This window comes from Neofelis nebulosa, chromosome 9 (genome assembly GCF_028018385.1).
Source record: "Neofelis nebulosa isolate mNeoNeb1 chromosome 9, mNeoNeb1.pri, whole genome shotgun sequence".
NCBI classification, from domain to species: Eukaryota; Metazoa; Chordata; class Mammalia; order Carnivora; family Felidae; genus Neofelis; species Neofelis nebulosa.
The window spans coordinates 18,355,387-18,373,450 of NC_080790.1; the positions used below are offsets into that span (position 1 = coordinate 18,355,387).

Here is an 18,064-nt window from a genome sequence, read left to right on the forward strand (position 1 = left end):
GCACAAGAGTAGGTATGTCCTCTCAGGACTAGGTTATTTGTTCTCAACCTGTCAAAGCCAGGAACTATTGAAATAGAGGGTCTCAGCCCTGGAAAGGGACTTCAGGATCGAGTTACCAGATGCTTTGATTTTATAGATGGGGGCCACAATGGGGAAGTGAGTGACAATGACATCTCTTTGACATCATACAAAGGGTAGTGATGAGTTCATAAAGCCTCAGCCTCTCAGCGTTAAGTAGGAGCTCCCATAGCAACAAACTCCTAAGGTAGCCTCGGACCAGCACCTGAATTCTTCATCCATGCCAGAGAGGTAAGATCCATGCACAAAGACTAGCTCTTTGTTATCTTTCCCCATGCGTGTAGCCCATGAGCAACCAGCTGGAAACACTGGGAGGCCTGCCCAGGGCCCTTGGCCTTTCCCATCCTCACCCTGTCCCTCCTTCTCCCTCCTCCTGAGGCTACAATGCTCTCCTGTTCTCTTCCTTTTCCACCCCACTGATATGTAAACTGATTTACATAGAGTGGAAATACACCTATGAGCCAGGTCAACAGACAAAGGGAGGTTTCCTGGTGCTCCTAAGAGCATAAAACCCTTTGGCTATTTAAGTATTTAAAGAAAATGTGCCAGAAATATCAGGGTTAAGGGAAGAGCCAGTCCCAACATGTATTTGTTGAATGAATGAAAGAATGAATGACTTCACTATGTGAAACAAAGTAAACGGACATAGTAATGGAAACTGTTGGTGCTCTCTTAGACTTATCTTGGTCTGAGTGGGGACATCAGAAGACATCACGGCCACTGTCTCCCCACTTCCCAAGGAAAGGCTAGACAAGGGAAGTCCAACACTGGGGTACAATTCACATTCCAGGATTTCCCATGGGACCAAAGGGAGCTGGCATGCAGCCCAAGCCACATCCTTCCTCAGGCTTCTTCCCCTGCCCTATCCTGTTTTCCTTGTGCCCCCACTCCTGAGGGCACCCCCTCAATAAATCACATTCTGAAGAATTCTTATCTCAGGCTCTGCTTCAAGGGAACCTGACGTGGGGGGCAGCATAGTTCGACAACACGGAATCCAGTGTTTTGTACCGTATCTGGCCCCTTACCACCCATAAAAATTCCTCCGACCCTCCCACCCATCTTCCGTGCCCAGAGCTCAGTGTTACCTGACCTTCAGTTCTGAGGACTGATCAGGCTGTACAGACACAATGTGATGGCAGCTGTGACTACTCACCCATAATGCAGAGACACACGGAAGCAAACTGTCTGCAGCCACAGTTTTAGACACAAGGTGAGCAGCTTAGCTTTAGAAGCCAAGAAAGACACAAGACTTACAAAGCTGCCAAAAGGTGTCTTCAGTTATAGGAACAGAAGCCGCTGCAGCAGTCATTAATTACTTATGGAACAGATTTGGGGAGGAGGTGGGGGCAGGTGGTGAGACAAGAAATACAAAAATGGAGACAGAAATATTCGCATGGGCTTATCTTAAAAACTCACAGGTTGGTCTCCTCCCCACGTTTCGCCCAGAGAAAGCAGTAACTCAGCCTGCCCTGTGCCACTGTCACCTCCCCTGTGTCCCCTCTGAGAGGCCAAGAAGGAAGCTTGTGCTCTGGGGTGCAAAGCTCCGACCTTCTCAACCTGTTCAGCTTTCGGTTCTAAAGAACTTCAAATAACAGGCCCAACCAGACCATCAGTACAGTCTGGAATTATTCGTGGGGCCCGTGGGCAGAGACCCCCTCCATGCAGCCAGCTCACCCCTTCTGCAAGCACCAACCACGCACCCACCTGTCCCCGCCACCTTCCTCGTCTGCAGAGAAGCAGAAGGCAACAAATGAAGTCCTGAGCCTCCCGTTCTCACACACACACACACACACACACACACACACACACACACACACTCCCGACATCTCTACTCACCCTCTCCTCCTGAAAAGGTGGAAGAAGCTGCCCTCATCCTCACAAACCCCCTTCTGGTGGGTGCCTGCCCTTCCCCGCCCCCACACCTCCAACCTCTCCAGCTTTGTCATTCGCTCCTTCCCAGGAGAATCTTACTGCGCCAGAGTTTTACCTCTTAAAACAAAAAAAAAATTTTTTTTAATGGGAAGACTGTAAGCAACAGATCCCTCACCTGCTGCCTCCGGTGAAAAGAGAAAGCACCAGATGGGCGCCCTCCCCTTCCTCCCGCATGCACACACCTGGCCGAGCCCCTCCAGCAGACAGACGCCCGCAAAGGGCACCTCCTGTGCTCCGAGTCTGCACCCTCCCACCTCCTCAGCTGGGTCTGTTTTCCCTGGATTAATCCTCTCTGGATATTTAACTTTTTCCTTGACCAACTCCCCTCGCTCTCCCCCCCTTTAAGTTTGGTTCTCTGGCGGTCAGGCTCTCCTGCGGCTCCCTCGCTCCCCGGCTTCCAGCACGTGCACCCATAACAGCCCCCACCCCACCCCCCCACCTGCGTCTCCAGCCCAGCCCTCAGGCCCCAGCACACCACAGGTGTGTCAGCTTCCCAACGGACACGGGCCTCCGACAAAGCTTACCCAGAACTAAAATTCTCCCAGCATCCCCTCCCAACCTCGCCCCCCCCCACCACCGCGCCTTGCTCTTTATCTTTAATGTCGCATTTTAATAAATTAGCATTCCCAGCCAGCCTTGGTCCAAACTAGAGAGATCTGCATCTGGTCCTTGTCCCGTGACCTTTAACCTTCTCCTCCTTTAACCAGTAAACCTCCAAGTCTTAGCTTCATGTCTCTTCAGCGTCCCTCAAACCTACCCCTTTCTCCCCATCAATCGAGGCCCCACCGTCACACCCTCTAACATCAGAAGAGCCTCTGTCCTAACATGTGGCCCACGGGGCTCCCACAGCAGCTAGATGAGATGGCTCTGAATTACGAATCCACAGCTTAAGCCCTTTCTGCCTGTCTACCCCCACCCCCAACACTCGGGCCTCCTCCCAGGAGAAACAGACTCAGAGAAGAGAAATTGAGCAGAATGCAGCAAATCCAGGGGCAGGAAAATTATTGATTCGTGCATTTGTTCGTTCATTAAATTATACCTTCAGAACTCGGAGTTAGTCCTTCTGGGAGGCTCCAGGCCCAAGCACTTAGTTTCCTTGTTTACTTCCTTCACAGCACTTACCTCCATTTGTTATTGTTTTTCTTTGATTCACGGTTTTTATACTTTTTAAAAAATCTATCTCTCCTTTAAGAATATAAGTTCCTTAAAGAAAAGATGTACTCTATGTGATATGGTATTCCCAGCCCCTAGAACAAGGCAGGGCATAGGGCAGTCCCTCAGGAAATGTTTATGAACTAAATAAAGGCATGGATGAATAACCAAACTGGCATGTGATATTTTCTCTCCACAGTCTCTACCACACTTTGCCATCAGCCATCACCAAGCATATACCCACCTAGTGCCTACCATGTTCAGAGCACCAGTGGCATGGGATAGTACCCACAGTATAGAACAGAAAATGTAATCTATGTGCTGAGGTCTCTCTAGGGAGGGATAAAACCACGGTGCAAAGGACTAAGCACCAGCAGTGTGTGACCGGGACTCTCCATGCCCACGGTCTGGCCTCCCCCCAGAATTGTGCCCAACAGAACAGCCAGTCTTAAGGAGGGAACCATTGCAGCCCGAGGGAGCCAGGCCCTGGGGATGTTCCCACTCTTCTGCCTTCTGTCTTCTGCCCAGACCCCAGATACTCATTCATGTGCTCAGACCCCAACAGCCCTCAGCCTCCTTCTATAAGAATAGAAGAACAGACGTTGAGTTAAAAAGAAATAACGAAATATGACATCACTCCTCTCCTTAAAACCCTCCTTGTCTTCCCTCACACTGAAAATAAAATCCAAATGCCATGTTTAATCTCAAAAAGCCCTGAATGATTTGGTATCTGCCTCTGTAGACTAGATCCAGGAAGCCACATTTCCTGTTTTTTTGTACCTGAAAACATCAGGCTTGTTGTAGCCCCAGGTCCTTTGCCCTAGATATTCCCTCCACCTGGATGGCTCTGCCCCCTGATCTCTACCAGGTTGGGTCCTTCTTGTCATTCCACTTAAACATCACCAGGTGATGTCTCTCTGGCTACCCACGGCTCTCCCGCCCCATTATACTGCTGGGTTTCAGTCTACATCTACACACCCCTCATCACCATCTTAATCTTGCATGTTCAATGTTTTTGTATCCCCCGCCAAATATTAGTTTTCTGTGCTGCGTCCCACATCACCACAAACTCAGCTTACAGCAGCACCATTCATTAGCTCCCTAGTCCATGCAGCAGAAGGGACTGAGTTTTCTGCTCAGGGTCTCACAAGAGATGTAGACCCGGCTGCGTTCTCATCCAGAGCTTGGGGTCCTCTTCCAGGCCCCTGTGGTTGTGGGAGGATTTAGCTCCTGGCAGGTGTGACACTGGGGTTGCCATTTCCTTGCTGGCCATCATCCAGGGGCTGCCCTTAGTTCCCAGGGGCCACCCCCATTCCTTGTCACATGGCCCTTCCATTGTGAAAGCCAGAAACAGGATCTCCCTCACATCCAGGCCCTGTCACACTTTGAATCTTTCCCACCAGGAAGAGCCGAGTCCCTCTGTAGGGATGACCTGATTATATCAGGTGCACCCAGAACAATCACTTTTAAGGTCAACTGTGTCATACAACATGACCTAATCATGAAACCAACTGTCCCTTTATAGTCACAGCCCACACCCACACTCGAGAGGACAGGATTACACAGGGCATATACACCAGGGGTGGGAATCTTAATGGCCGTCTTAGAATGTCACCCGCCGTACCCACTAGAGTAGCTTCACCTGCCGTGTTATCTGTGTATCCCAAGGCCCAGGACAGTGCTCCCAACCATGAAGAGTAAGGCGCAAAATGAGAATACTGCGCAGTACAGTGTGAGAAACCAAGAGAATTACTCAGCAATTGGAAGTGACCCAGACCCAGGAGACTGACCAGCCCATGCCACATCTGTCCAGCCCAGGGACCAAGGGAATTGGAATCCCACACTCCAGAACCAGTCATGGTCTACCGGTGTGTGGCAGCATGTTATTGGCCGCCTCTGGCCTGGAATTGTTCCAGCACATAGAGGATGCCCGTCAAATATTTTTTCCCTTATGAATGGAATAAAATGAAGAAGGTGATCTCTTCTGGAAACTAGAGATGGAAAGAGTTGGACGGATTGGAAGGGGTGAGCAGAACAGGAGCCATGAGCCAGTCAAGTGCATCCCAGCTCTCACAGACTTCTCTTGCTGAATCCATACTGGACGCTCTTGGCCTAGCCAACACCTGCCCGCTGAGGGCCAGCTCCCATCCAACCCGACCCACCTCCCCTATGAAGCCTCTCTGACTGCTGACCTGAAGTCTTCTGTGCTTAACACCTAACTACCTCTGGTGGCACCTTTTGTTTTAAGTAGCCTTGTGCCTAGTGTGGAGCCCAATGCAGGGTTTGAACTCACAACCCTGAGATCAAGACCTGACCAGAGACCAAGAGTTGGACACCTAACTGACTGAACCACCCAGGCACCCCTCATGTGGCCCTTTTCAGAAGGCTGCCTTTTGACATCTCTCTCCTATTGTGAACAGCAGGCCAAAGCCCACATGCTGTTTGTAGTTTTCCAGGCCTGTGTCTCAAGTCCCTGCCTCATCCTCACCCTCCTTGAGGAAGAGGCCGCCTCGCCCTTCTGTGTGTTCACCCAGTGCACAGTGAGCACCTTCTGGCCATGCAAATTCTTTGGGACCTGCTTTGTGACTTGGAGTTGAGCTCTGCTGCCTGCAGACACTGGGAGTGAGCCTGCCATGGGGTAGGCATGGGGCTAAGTGTGCTGGATGGGGCGGGTATGGAGCAGTGGAGACCAGATGGTGAGAGAGCGCACCGAGAAGGAGAGAAAAGAAAGCCATCAGACCGAGAGCACCTGTTGTTGTTAGAGCAGTGTCAGGACCCACATCCAACCAGCTGGCCGTCTCTGCTCCTTGCTCTTGTCACAACCTTCCAGAAGAGATACAGACACTCAGAATTGTCCCCATTCTCCCTTCTCTTTGTTTCCAGTGCTGGTAGTGGTCAGTGTTTGGTGCAGATAAAATGATACAGCAATACTGCTGATGGGGGCGATTTATCTTGCCCTTAACATCCAAGAGAGTAAATGATAAGGATCTGATAGGCTAGTAGTAGGTTGAAAGGTGACCGTAAGCCTGTGAGTGAGGGTCACCAACACATAAGCCCATGTGGGTGCCCGAGCAAGAAGGTAATGTTCATGCCGTGGGTTCAGGAAGGACTCTCACGGACCTAAGATGGGTTAGAAATGCACTGCACTCCTGAGTCTGGTTCTGGGCTCCCTCAGGGGACACTGGCACTTAGAGAGAGGTCAGAGGGTAGCCTCAAAGGTGATGAGCAAGACGGGCAGCAGGGCCTGGGAGAAAAAGAGGCTGGGATTATTCATCAGGGGAAGACAGGCAGGCAGGATTTAACACAATCTTCAGGTATCAGAAGAGCTCTCAGGCAGTGCAGGCTAAGTCTTGGCAGTGGCTACTGAGGATGGAACAAGGAAAGAAACTTAATCCGCAGCATAAGGGATTTAGGATAGAATTTCCTGATGGTGAAGGTTGTTAAAAGTTGCAATGAATGGTCTAGAGAGAGATTCTGGTCTACTCTGGAAGCTTTTACAAGTAGAAGAGATTATCCTCTGGCAGGGCAGCTTATCTCTAATCCTGCCTGAAGGCAGGGGAATGGACACAATGACCTCAGGGTCTCCTTCAGACTTGGAAAGCAGGTCTTCCCATCGGCAGACCAGCCAACACTGCTATGCAGGTGATGCACTTCAAGGAAGGCCCAGAGTGTTCCCAGAAATAAAGAGAAGCTGCCTGATGTGAGATCTTCTTCCCTTTTTCTTATTTTTTAGCCACAGCTGCCTTGCAGCAATGACCAAGTTCCTCTGTAATCTCAGCTCTGATCAAGGGCAATTTAAACAAGAAAGCCAAAAGCAGCCACAGACCACACAGAGATAGATGACTCTCTGCTCTGCAAAGCACCCCAGACAACAGAGCCGTGGTTGTGGTCTTCTCCATGGAGGGCTCTGCGTTTAACAAGCCATGTGAAAAACTTGCTGACCCAGCCAGGTAGCAGCAATGGGAAACGTGAGGGCATTCCCAGCCTGCTGCTGCCAGCCATCATGCTCAAGCCGCCTGTTCTGCAGTCCCACTTCCTATGAGTCAAGTGACACGCCTTTCGGGAATACCACCTGCTCCCAGCTGTTCAGCATGGGGGTCAGGGGAGAAAGGAAATGGTCTTATACCTGACCTGGGAGACAGCCCTGTGAGCCATGATACACACTGAGAGCATTAACAGGTATGCAGATGGCCCTCTGGACACCCTCTGAAGGCTTCTGGGTTTGCTGAGCTCAGAGGAAGAGGAAGAGTAGGGCAGAGAGCACCAAAAATCTTCTGAAGTGGTTTTCAAAAGTGCTGCCCAGGTATGTGAACATCTCTACACAGGCCATGACTGAGTCAATGTTTTCTGTAAACTGAAAAGACAAAGAAGGGATGTCCTTTGGCTTTCTGGAACCTGGGGCCTGGCTTGGAGCAGCGTTCAACCAGATACAGTGGAAGGTGAGCACGTCTTTTACTTTCAAGTCTAGTTCCCCAGTGAAGAAACAACTGCTAAACCCCTAACCCTACATCTTCACAGAGCTTAATTCTTCATCCCTACTCTTTCTTTCTTACAACTCAGCTGATGTCCTTCTTGTGCCTTTTCTTTGCCCTCTGTGTCTCTGCTTCAACTCTTCTGCGTGATTTCTACCAGCCCCACCTCTGCTTTCCACCACTCAGCACGTGAAGTCCAGTACTCCATACCACCCCTGATGAACATGGCCTTGGGCCCAGTGCCCTCTCTTCAAGGACACTTTTCCTTCTAGAGGCTTAAACACCAGCCTTCTGGACACTTCTTTCAAACTGCACCACCCCCAGTGACCATAGGCATGGGACTAGAGTAAATGACCATGGATATGTGGCAGAAAGAAGCACAGAAATGTATTATTCTGCCCATTGCATATGCTAGGAACAGGCAGGAACTTGTTGCAAAAGCATATTAAGCATGCAATCAGCTGCATCCTTGTGCCCAAATAAAGCTATTTTCATTTCATAAAGCAAGAGAGCAAGTCAAGTCATTAGGGAAATAGAAATGGGGAACTTAACTGCCTAATTGGAAGCTCTATTGCACTTGCAAAGTACCTTTGGTTTTTCTAAAAATTCAAGGGAAACACATTGAGCTTATAATTGCAGATAGATCGATGCCACATTCCTTCCTGCATTAGCACAGAAGGAGAGTCCCTTCCTGTGGGCTCATCCCGGCCCCTGCTACGCTGTGTAAACAGCAGTGAGGGCCCAGAAGGAAATAGGCTGGCTCGTAAAAGCAGGAAAACTGAGGGGAGAGCCAAAGTCATCTTCCTTCCTATGGAAGACAGAAGCCCACAGCCACAGCACCTTTCTGCCTGTTTTAGTTTAACTCTTCCTCCCCATGGCAAGAATGTTAACGTGTTTGGTTTATATATGAGACATTTCCTACATGTGTGGCGCAAGGTAAGGTTAAGCTATCTCTCTGAGTTTCAGTAACTTCATCTGTAAAACACAAGGGTCAGGCATTATCGATGCTTGCAACCCTGGACTCCACAAACGTGCCTTGGGAACCACTGAGGGGTGGGTCCACATGGGAGATGGCACCAGGGAAGAGACCACGTTAATGATATTCTAATCCCCACCCTCCTGCCCACTTCAGTGAGAATGCCCCACCTTGTACCTATTTAGTATTTTGGAATTCTTCATAAGATAGTATTTGGTGGGTGGGGCAATTGGGTGGCTCAGTCGTTTGAGCATCCAACTTCGGCTCAGGTCATGATCTCGAGGTTCATGAGCTGGAGCCCCACATCGGGTTCACTACTATAAGCACGGAACCAGCTTTGGATCCTCTGTCCCTCTCTTTCCCCTTCCCTTTATATATATTCTTTCCTGGGGGCAGGAGGCAAAGTTGCTTAAATACACACACACACACACACACACACACACACACACACACAGAATCTGCTGAGCCTAATAGCCTCTGTGGTCTCTTCCAAGACTGAGAAATTCAAGATCTAGTCTCCTAATCTCACTGAGGAGATGAGAGAAACCCTCCTTTAACAGCTTTGAAGCCTGGTTATAGAACTCATTTGCTGTTGGTATCTGTGCAGCACTCGTCCCTGAAGCTTAGAGAGTAAGAAACCAAGGACTGTGTTTCTTGAGAGGGTCAGTCTTGACCTGCTGATTGATCCTGCACAAGGGACTGTTTTGAGATAGAATAAGGGAATTTCCTGCATCACATACTTTTTCATGGAGGACTTCTCTAAACGCATCTTTTCCCAATGCATTTAACATGTCTCATATGACTTAAAGAAATGAGAACATTCAGACTTACCTGGACACTCATCTGGGTCATCAGGTCCTCCTACAGGTATTCTTTGGACCTAAGATGTCTCTCCAATGAAGAGCAGCCCATGGCATCAGCAGAAAGCACCAGAGAATATCCCTCTCAGAGCTAACCTCATGTCAGTTCTGAAAACCCCTGAACAGCCCCCAAACCCCAAGAATACCGGGTACTCTGAGTGCACATGGAGGGACATCTAAAGCCTCCGGGCACAATTAGCTGCCATGTCCCGTCCAGATGCCTTGCAAACATAAAAGGGCTCAGCCTTGACTTTGCTTTCTGATCCCCAGGCTGGGCTCACACTGCATGCCAGTGGGCACCTCCCCGCTCCATGGAATGTCTGTGGCTACTTTTATCTTCGGAGAAGAACAGGTAGGAAAATAAAGTTAAAGGCACTTTTTACCCTGCTCTCCAGGAATGAGCTCCAGGCCTCAGGCCTGTGGTTGTGGGAACACACGTTTCCACCACAGGGAAGGAGAAAATCAGCCTGATATGCACATGACATGCCATGACATGCTAAGCGTGATTAGGTCCCTGACTGCATGGGAAATGAAACCACAGGCATTTAATAGAGGACCTGCGGCCAGGCCACCCAGTCCCTTCTGCAGCACACAAGCTGGGCACCCACTTCTCTGTCCTCAGGCACACCTGTTGTGAGCATTGAAGAGCACCGAGGAGCACTGAGGAGCACTGGGGAACACTGCAGAATGAGAAACTCAACTGCTCTCCCAGGGAGGATTTGCATGGGCAGCAGGCGCTGGTCCGTAACAACCAAAACCCTGGGTTTCCCCAAAGATTCTATCCCTGAACAGAGACAACATGTCCCAGGAGAAATGGAAGTATGTGGAGAGAGGAAGAGGAGAAAAACAGAAGTAATGGAGAGAGTGACGAACAGCTAGTCTTGTTTGCTGGACTGGTTACTACTGAGCTGTTTGCCATTTGGCCCCATGTATTTTTAAAGCATACAGTTAAGGAGCATTTATTAAAATGTTTTCAAGTTGTCCTTCTAAAGAAGAAACCCTGACAGGCCACTCAGTATACTGCAAAGGTGGGTTAAATACTATTATCCCTGCGGCGACGATGGGGAGACAAGAGTATAATGGATTACCTTAATTTCCCAGAGACACGCGGTGAATTCATTACGGGGAGGAAAAACGGAAAAGAAAAAGACAATCAGATTACAGAGTCTTGAAGCTGGGCCGCCTTGCCAAGAAAGCCAACCAGTGTGAGGGAAGGAGAGACAGCCCCAAACCCCCAAGGGTGCTGCTCCAAAATGCAGTCCTTAGAAACACAGCCGCCTTTGGGAAGCTCCAAATTCAAATGTGCAACAGAAACAAATTCACCACACACAAACCGTGAGGCCTCAGCAATCTGCCTCGCACCGCAGATTGGGAGAGGAGGAAAAAATAATCCAGATCCTAATTTAGTTCAGGGGCTTGTTTTCTTACACTGACAAATCCTTCTAAAAATGATTTCCTGATTAGAGTCAAATGGCCGAGGCCAAAACTCTCGGAGATTGTGTTGCCGTCAGCATATTAATGGTGTTCCTTAGCAACTCTCTCTCTCCTCCACTTTTAGAAGAAACAACACCTCTGCCAGGACCACAAAGCTGGAGAAGCCTCAGCACCTCTGATGATTCATGGGCTTGGAGGAAGGTGCGGACCTGCCAGGCAGTATGGAGGGGGGAGCCTTGCTGGTGGCAGGACATGGGCAGCGAATGCCAAGTCAGGTGCAGGGCCGTGCAGGGAGACAGTGGGAGAGGACGGGCGAGGGGCCACCTCTCTCTGTGTCTCTCCAGGATTGCAACTGTCATCTGCAATTTACCAACTTGAAATACAAATCCTGCTCCTCACAAAGAGCTGATGTCTTTTTCTCACCAGACTTAAAGGTGCAAAAAACGCTAAAGAGAGGTCAAGTCAGTGATGACTAAGGAAAGGGGTTTCCTGAACTGATTCTGTTTTTATAATAAATTCTGGAATTTTCAGAATCGCCTTGGAAGGAAATGAAAGTCAAGACTTCATTCATCCATTGATTAAACATTTATTATGCATCAACAGTATGCCACGTGTTATCCTTTGTGCACTATCAGTGAGCAGTGAGCACTACCGGTGAGCCCAAAAGCTGGAGGGATCATCAACTCCAACAATCTCATTTTCTAGATGAGCAAACTGAGGCCTCGTGGGGTCAGCCTCCCTGAGACATGTGTGATTTATTGACAGACCTAGAGCATGAATCCAAGTATTTCCACCATGACTACTAATTCTCAGACCAGATGCTTCTAAACCGGACTTGGATAGTCTCACTTTGAGAAGGGGAGAAGTGAAATTCAATTTGCCAATATTCCCATCCTTGGAGGAAGTGATATTCATCATAAGCCAAAACATATTGGTAAATTCTCTAATTTAGTCAGATGATGTCTCACTTTACATGATAAATGTTTCTAAAAAGTTGCATGCAAATCAAATTTTGGTAAATTGAATTACTTTTTTAAAAGCACAAGACAGATTGCTTTGTAAAGGAACCCTGGGCTGAAAGTGAGAAATATTTCTGCAATTTAAATAATAACTACCTCCATAATTTATCTCTTCTGTAATTCATAATTTAATATTCTTTGGTTTTGTTTAGCATTGCTTGTTTAAAACAAGAAAGATCTATATTTATGCAGCTAGTGTCACCAAGAACTTCGAAGTACATTAATAATAACTAATACTTCCCTTCTACATACCCTTAAGAACACTTCCTTATTGGAAGTAGTATTCCCATTTGGCAGATGGAAAAAGTCAAGGCACGGAGTAAGGATAGATCCAAGATCATGGAGAAAGTCAACAGTGTAGCTAGGATGCCCACATGTTTTTGGCTATAAACCCTACACTTTTATCTACTGGCAGGACATTGTGGGCAGCTCTTGTATCAGAATTCTCTGGAGAAAGAGAACCAATAGGATACATTTAGACATATGAGCAGATTTATTATGAGAATTGGCTCACATGATTATGAAGGCTGAGATTTGCCTGATATGCCATCTGTAGGCTAGAGAGCCAAGAAAGCCAATGTTATAATTCAATCCAAGTCTAATGGCCTGAAAAAGTAGTGGGGCAGGGGCGGGGGGGGGACATTAATTTGCAAGGGAGGCAGAAAAGGGGCCACTAGCGTAAATTCCAGAGTTTGAAGGCCAGAGAACCAGGAGCTCCGATGTTTGAAAGCAGGAAAAGATGGATGTCCAGCTTAAGAGAGCAGACTTGTCCTTCTACTTTCTTATTCCATTCAGGCCTCCAGTGGATTGGATGATGCCGACCCACACTGGTGAGGGTAGGTCTCCTTTATTCAGTCTACTGTTTCAAATGCTAATCTCTTCTGGAAACATCCTCACAGACACACCCAGAATAATGTTTTACCAGCTAACTGGGCATCCCTTAGTCCAGTCAAGTTTAAAAATTAACCACCACAGCTATTTTCTCCAAGGGAGACATTCCACAGATGTGTGGACTCCAAAGAAATTCATGAGCCATCTCAAAAGCATATGTTTCAGAAATTTAAGACAGCCTCATACTCTCCTCTCTACCCAATCGCCTGACTCACTCAGGAAACATGGAGAGAAAAAAAAAAAAAAAAGACAGAGAGACAGACAGACAGAAACAGAGAGAGAGAGAAAGAGTCTCAATCAATCCATGACAATGTATCTCTATTGATTCCCCATCACAAATTCAACCCTCTGACTGTAGGAAAGAATACAGATGTGCCCCCAAGGACCCTTTGTCCACTTAGAGAAGCAAGGTTCACACACAAAACTACACTAGAGTCCGCACGGGTCTTTCCCACTAGACTGTAAAGCCTCAAGGAAAAAGACCTTCCTCATCTCTGCCACATTAGCACCTTGCCTTGGAAAAAGTCAGTACTCTGTGAATTCTGTTGTCATGTTAAATTATGAAAACATGGAGAGATTGGGAAGGATGATATCTGCAAGTATCTGGAGAGATGATTACAATACATAGAATAAACATATTATTTGCAGCTCCAGAATGAAATGATCTCCTCTGCACTACGGGAAGAAGAAGAATGCCAACCTCACAGAGTTGTGTGTCACTTCAGCAGCACAAGAGAGCCGAAGCACTTAGCACATCTCTGGCACACAGTGAGCACTTAGTAGCTGGTGCCTATCACTTCTGTTACAAGGATCACAGACTGTGGCGATGGAAGCACTGGTGGCAGAGCAACATAAGGAAGAATTTCCTAGAAGTATTGAGGGCTGCTCACTCATGGAGGCTACTACATGGGCAGTAAGCCCTGCCCAGGGGCTGGCTGGTCGTCTCTCAGTCAAGAATGTCAGGAAAAGTTCTGTACCAGGTGATAGTTGGTTGATGCACCAGTTCATTAAAAATCCACAGTTCTGGGCAAATCCAGACTTCTTTTTAACAATTATGGGAAGGCCCAGAAATTTGTGTTTTAATAAGCATTTCAAGTGATTTTTATGTAGTTGATCAAACAGGGTTCTGATTACCTAAGTTGGGGAACCACCTGTATAAATAAAGTTTATGGTCCCTTCCAATTCTGGGGCTCTAGGCATCCTTCACCCATCCAGAACAGTGTCATAGAAAATAATACAAGTTGATAAATTCAGAAGGATTGGGTTCAAATCTCTGCTCTGCCATTCCCTAACTGTATGACTTACAGCACATTGATTATTCTCCCAAAGTCTCAGCTTTCCTGTCTTTAAAATAGAGATAAAGATGACTACTTACATGGCGGTTCTGAAGGGAGGGAGTTCTGGCTCATAATAAGTGTTCAATAAATATCTTATGAACCTGATAGAAAAGTGCCCCTCATAGTTAGAGTAAAACAATAGGGATTTAACAAATATCAGTTCCCTTTCTTCCTACCATCCCGAACTTATGCATTATATAGAGGAAAGTGAGTTTGCCTAAACTAAGGAGATGGACAAAAGATGAGAAAGTGAGACAGGAGAACCGTGTGTAGATGGAGACACCAGAAGAGCAGAAAAATAGCTTGGGGGGGGGGGGGCGGTATTCCAAAAGAGACAAGAGGGCTCCAGAAAATTAAAGAATGGGGAGAGAAAAAACACAATGTATTAAATTTCAGTGGGAAAGTAAGGAACAATGAAAGTACCATAGATCTTTCTGGATTTTGTTGGGTGTTCTCAATCATTAAATCTGCATTTAGAAATATTTATATTTGCTGAAAACCAAGAGCCTTGGCGCACGGGGAGAATGAAAAGAGCGAGGGATAGGGTCTAATTAATCATCAAGAGGCTGTCACATTGACAACCAGAAGAATTGGAAAGTTACAAAGTACCAGCACCAAACAGCATCAATCACCCAACGATGGTAAATAAATTAATCAAAAATCATTGGGTACCAAAAGGTCTGGGGGAAAAATAAAAGGCAGAAGAGAAAAATGATCAGGAGCAGCAAGCAAGCAAAATAGCAGAGCTTGACCCTGTTAAAACTGAAGCCATGTACCCTGGCAGATCGCCAGCCCCCTGCCTTCAATGCCTCGCCCACCCCCAAGCAGGGGGCCAAGCACAGCTAGGTGCAAATGTAACTACGGATGCTGTTGTCTTCAAACCTCTTACCCCTTCTGTATTAAAGAGGAGACCCACACCTATTCCCCAGTAAAATGAAAAAACATCATCCTTGACATTTGGTTCATCCTAAATACTACATATTTACTTTGCTCAAAACCATTCCCTGACTCATTAAGCTGCCATATTTGTGTACATTGTGAATATCGATATGGGTAGTGAAAACTTCCCACTTAGCCTTCTGAGGACCATTTATTAATAGCCCCAGGCCTGCATAGACTACATAAATCTCTCCTCTGTGGTGCTGGGGGCCCTCCCTGATCCAGAATTATAGTGCCTGGCCCTATCCTCCCCAACCCGGCCTATATTTCCCCAATTTATTCACTTTTTCTTTACCTGGCAAAAGAGTGGTTGTGGAGGATATTAACAAGATCATTCTTTTTTCAGTCAGGATGCACATATTTACACTTCCAGGTTCACACAGGATTCACGGGGCATGACTATGAATTCAAAGAATTGAACACCTGGATTTTCCATGGACCATACGGATCATGAAATACTCCAGTTCAGTTTAACATTCGCTAGGGCTCGAGCCCCACATTTTTTAAAGATATTTTTGACATGCCAAATCAAATAGCCTTTACAATTTACCCACAACTGATAATTTGCCATTTAATTCCATTTAACAGATATTCAGTAAATACCTGCAGGATTCCAGGGATGATGTAGAAGTGAGTGGAACCATGTTTCTGTATTCTAGAGCTCATAGACTAGTAAAGAGAGACAAACCATCACAAATGATGTGATCTGGCCACCATGACCATGGTGACCACACAGAGACATAACAACGCACTGTAGGACTAAGGACAGAAGCAACTCTCGTATGAGGTATCAGGAAAGGCTTGCTGGGGTGTGGGGAGATACAGGAACTTGACATGACATGAGAGAAAGTCAAGGCTTGGACAATGGAGACAGAAGGAGGGCATTTGAGACACAAAGATGACCTTGAGAAAAGCCTCAGAGGTGGGCAAATGCAGGATATTATCAAGAATCATGAGAAGGCTGGTGTTGCTGTACAGAGAAAGGAGGGTCCTGAGTGGGAGGCAGATGATAAGGGTTAGGGAAAGTCCTATAAATACAAAAGTGTCCCTCTGCCCTGGACAATTCCAACCGTCTGAGTCCACAATACTCTCTCCTCTCGAGACATCCAGGGAAGCCACATGGGGCAAGATTTCAAAGTTCCAGGATGCCCTCCCAGGTGTCTCCTGGAGCTGCTCATGGCCTGGAGTCTCCAAGTATGACAGCGACAGCAGTAAGCACCAGAGGCTGCATGAAACCAGTCCCTTCAGGGCAGTGCCCACATTTGAGGCCCAGCAAGGGAAATACCACATAAGTGACATCTGAGCACAAGTTGTACAGATCGTGTATGTCCAACCAAGTGAGAGACAGGTAGGTATCAAAAAGATAATGTAAATGGATACACTTCAGAAAGTAAGACGCTATGTATGTGTGACCGCTGAATGAATAAACCATACTCAATAGGACACAAGTGACAAGAACTGACTTCTCTGTCACAGCTGCCCCCTTTCAACCTATTCTGTGGGATCACGCCTCCCTGCCACTGAATGAATAGCCAACAAGTCTCATAACATTTTCTGTTAATGCAAAGATAAAAAGCAAACAACCTCCTTTGCAGAGCACATTAAGGAATCCTGTCCTGTGTAATATTAAAATTCTAAAATCTCCAATTGACAATTGTGCTATCAGGCTTGCGGTGGCCCTGGAGGCCTGGGGGAAAAGTCACCTCTTTGGCTCTTTCCTTTTGCCCCTCCCCTCCACCCCTCCCCCCCCCCCACACACACACACTCTACAGTGCTCACTTGTGGCCCCTCGGGTAAGTACAGGGAGAAGGAGTGAAGGAAAGGGGCAGGAAAGGGATCCCTGGAATGGTACAGATATGATTCAGCATCAGCACTCTTGGAATACAGGAAAGGTCTGTTTCTTCATGGGGTCCTTTCCTAGAGACCCTAATCTTGCAATCTCTTGCAAAAACAATACTTTCTGTGGTCCTCAACACTCCCTCAGTAATCAACATCTTGCAGTCTACCCCACCCGTAGGTCCCCTCACCTCTCCAGGGGGTCCCTGTGGGCAGCTGGATCCTGTGCAGACCTCCTCCTCAGAACTTCCTCTGCTCTGTAGGAAATTCACATTGTAGGTCTGGTCACACCCTGGAAGGGTAGGCCATTCCCAAGGCACTTCTGATTCTTTCCTCTCTGTTGTCTCTGCCCAAGCTGGCCAAGAGTCTGGTTGCTGGGTCGACCAAAGGCCAGAAAATACAGGTAAACTTCCTGAGTAGCCCCCTTGATTACAGGGGAAGCATCCACCCCTCCTTCCTACTTGGGATGTGTGGGGAACATATCACTGTGTATTGACAACTTTCCCCAGAGGCCCTCTTAATCCTGGCCTTCTATCTTCCACCTCTTTTCCTTTATACCCTGGAGCTTGGTGATGAGCTAATACTGACAGAAGAGTTTGGGGTTACCTTTTTTTTTTTTTAATTTTTTTAATGTTTATTTATTTCTGAGACAGAGAGAGACAAAGCATTAGTGGGGGAGGGGCAGAGAGAGAGGGAGACACAGCATCTGAAGCAGGCTCCAGGCTCCGAGCTGTCAGCACAGAGCCCAACACGGGGCTTGAACTCACAAACCGTGAGATCATGCCCTGAGCCGAAATCGGTTGCTCAACCGACTGAGCCACCCAGGAACCCGGGGTTACCTCTTTTTAAAGCACTTTATAGATGTCTACCCTATCAGTTTAAAATGTGAGGGTACTTGGCACACATTTTTATTGGATGTGAGGCATTGGCTGAAATTCCAAACATCCAAAAAATCTTATTCTCATCCTGATACCTGACTATAAATCACTGACATATAGAGGTTCAAAAACCCTTAGAGATAACACATTTCCCTCCACCCATTTTGTATATTAGAAAACTAAGACCTCTCCCCTGCCTCTTATATCTCCTGTGGATGGAATACCAAAATCCAGAAAAGACTGAACTGCACCTGGCATAA

General features: G+C 47.2%; 1 long non-coding RNA gene across 2 annotated transcripts; it reads left to right on the top strand.

Annotated features, from left to right (window-relative positions):
- The first annotated feature begins 201 nt into the window (after positions 1–201).
- Positions 202–13,933, top strand: LOC131484445 (uncharacterized). 2 transcript variants are annotated; one of them, XR_009248254.1, is made up of 3 exons: positions 202–309; positions 4,831–7,601; positions 13,463–13,933. It is a non-coding gene; the product is annotated as an uncharacterized LOC131484445 (long non-coding RNA). The 2 variants fall into 2 exon arrangements; XR_009248253.1 differs by lacking the exon at positions 13,463–13,933 and adding an exon at positions 9,741–11,509.
- Positions 13,934–18,064: the final 4,131 nt, after the last annotated feature.